Source organism: Podarcis pityusensis, assembly GCF_964106645.2.
Source record: "Podarcis pityusensis genome assembly, chromosome: 16".
NCBI classification, from domain to species: domain Eukaryota; kingdom Metazoa; phylum Chordata; class Lepidosauria; order Squamata; family Lacertidae; genus Podarcis; species Podarcis pityusensis.
Window position 1 is genome coordinate 6,772,397 of NC_138041.1, and position 3,021 is coordinate 6,775,417.

Sequence of the window (3,021 nt, forward strand, 5' to 3'; positions counted from 1 at the left end):
GGACCATGTAGCTCAGTATTGCCTGCAATGGCTGACTGTGAGTCAGGGGTCCTTCCCAGCACTAACTGGAACTATCAGGGACTAAACCTGCAACCACTTTCATGCACAGAAAATGCTCTACCACTGAGCTACAGCCCTTCCCCTGTTCAGGAGACTCAGGCAGAATTGCTGGATGTGTTGTCACCCTGAGTATCTTTCAACCTGAGGCAATTGCTTTCCTGTCTAATGAAAGGGCCAGCTCTACAATCCACTATCAGCTCTTAGGGGCTTCCAAGAAACTGTATTTTAGCATTTAGTTCCCTACAAATAGATTATTTCTGTTTCACTTTTAAACAGAAGCTTGGTACAGTGGTACCTTGGGTTAAGTACTTAATTCGTTCCAGAGGTCCGTTCTTAACCTGAAACCATTCTTAACCTGAAGCACCACTTTAGCTAATGTGGCCTCCCGCTGCTGCCGTGCCGCCAGAGCACGATTTCTGTTCTCATCCTGAAGCAAAGTTCTTAACCTGAGGTACTATTTCTGGGTTAGCGGAGTATGTAACCTGAAGCGTATGTAACCCGAGGTACCACTGTATATATGTGAAATATATGACAAGAGCAGGAAACTGGAAGTTTTGATGCAGTGACTACTTTATTTTGAAAGAGTCGAGAGACACATTTCAACAACTTGAATTTTCAGTGGATCTAACATTTTGATTTCTTATTCCATGGTCTTCACAATATTCGTTCTGTGCTCTGTGTTTTGGAGCTTAGAATCGCTGGCATGGACTGCATCCGCTCAGGCCTCCGGACTGCATTTTCTGAGAATAGATGCCTGTGGCGCTCAGACGGGAGGTTGCACCATATCCACCAAAGGCTGCTCCTTCATTGGAGGTAATCATACGAGCACAGGGGTTGTATTGCTCAATGCAGAGTGGTTGGTCGGGGCAGTAGAGAGCTGGCCCAGGGATGGTCAGGACAAAGGGAGGTGGCTGAATCGTGACGGTGGAGGCAGGGCAGCTGGCAAAGCATTGGTTATATTCGGCAGACATCGTTGCTGAAGTGGTTGTGTGGATCTGAGGAGAAACATCAGGTGCGGGGTTGACAAAGTGTACAACGGTCAATGATAATATAATTTCACAGTGTTCAGGTCCCTCAACAGACCTTTAAAAACATATGAAACTTCAGAGGTGGGCAGAAAAATATAGTGATGAATGGGAGCCAGGTTGTATAATACCCCACTTGCGATTCCCAGCAACTGGCAATTAGAGGTAAAGTGCCCTTGACAGTGGAGGTTCAACACAGTCATTGTGGCTTCTGGCCATTAATAAAGTTATCTTCCAGGTTTCCAATGTTAGTTGTACTCAGAGTAAACCCATGGAAATCAATGGACATGAATAATTTTGTTTGGGGAATGCCAATATGGTATCCTACAGGTGTACTGGAGTTCAACTCTCATCATCCCCACCCAACATGACCAATAGCCAGGGACAATCAGAGGTGTAGTCCAAACTATTTTGAGTGCAATATGTTTGCTACCCTTGCCTTAGGTCCATTCATAGCAGTTGGTCTACTCTCCCTTAGTTGAATACAACGCATAAAAAATTAAAATAGCAGTAACATCATTATTTTTAATATAGCTTATTGGAAACCTTCCACCAAGAGCAAGGACATTTGATTCTAATCATTATTGGTAAATCTACACCCCCTCCACTACCTTGAATCAGTGTTCAGTTTCTGCCCAATAATACAGAACTGTCCCTAGACCACCATCCTAAGACATTCCAAACATTATATGGGCTTATTAACAACATTCTACGGCTTAATCTTCCCTTTGTACAAATTGGAAATGGGTAAGAAAGCTGAAACAAAGAACAGAGCATGTCAACTGAGAAAAATGGCTCTGCTATGGTCTATTTCTCTTCTTAATTTCCATTTCCAGTTCTGCTAGCCAGAAAAGATCGCAAATATATAATGCTGAATAATTGAATTTATTATTTCGGTCACAGACCAGTTCCAGCCCACATACAATATCAAGGAAGTGATGAAACATGATAGGGATACATTTGAATTTGCAATTAGGTATAACAGGGGCAATACAGATATATATATTTAAAAATATATAAATTAAAACTTAATCACTAAGATATAACCTAAAATTATCATTTAAGGCCTTAATCATTGTGATAGCACAGCTTGTTCCCTACGTTTTATGTCGATCACACAGAATTTGACTACCCTTAATGTGATCTCAGGATCCTTGTCCTCTACCAGGGATTTTAGACATTGAAGTTCAGATTCATTTGGAGATTTTTGCATAGCAGGGGTAATGAATACCGAACGTATATCCCCGTAGAAAAGGCAGCGTAACAAGGCATGAGAATGCTGAATAATTAACAAATGGCAAGTTCTAAGAAAGTAAATATAAGATTGTCAGGAGGTATTGCAAGTATCAATAGATATTTTTCAAGAATTCATGCAAAATAATTGCATGAATTATTGTAGCATGACTTACCAGGCTCTGCAGTAAAAGGAACTTGTGTGGAGTGTCTCCGTGCTGAAGGAATCTGGTGATGCTGCTGTGTCTTTTTGGGGTTTTTATACATGGTTACCAAGAGGGTGGTGCCTTTTATTTTCATAAGGTTCTAATTCATTGCTAAAAAAAATGTTTGGCCTACAAGTAACACCCAAGTAGTTTCAAGGAGTGTTTTCACCATTCATAACTCTTCTTGCTCATTGTTGATGTTTCACCCTATAGGTGGGGTCCTACATGTGGAAATTGCCCTGGGTCAATTGTTCCAAAAGCGCTTTTGGGTGTTGGTGCTTTCTGAGTTCAATCTTATGCTAAACAGAACTGTCCGAGTCTTTTGTGACTCTTCTTTGGTGCATATAACAGATGAGGAATTTGAAGCATAGGAGAAGAATATATGGAAACTAAGAAAAAAACAAATCTCCCATATATCTAAAACCCAAGGTGGCTTCATCAAGAGGATTACAGCAGGCATAGGCAAACTCAGCCATCCAGATGTTTTGGGACTATAA

The 3,021-nt window shown here is 41.1% G+C and overlaps 1 long non-coding RNA gene across 1 annotated transcript; it reads right to left on the reverse strand.

Moving 5' to 3' along the window:
- Positions 1–612: 612 nt before the first annotated feature.
- LOC308465142 lies at positions 613–2,569 on the reverse strand. The gene is made up of 2 exons (XR_013980277.1): positions 2,495–2,569; positions 613–1,055 (listed from the first exon to the last, which is right to left on the reverse strand). It is a non-coding gene; the product is annotated as an uncharacterized lncRNA (long non-coding RNA).
- Between the last annotated feature and the right edge of the window lie 452 nt (positions 2,570–3,021).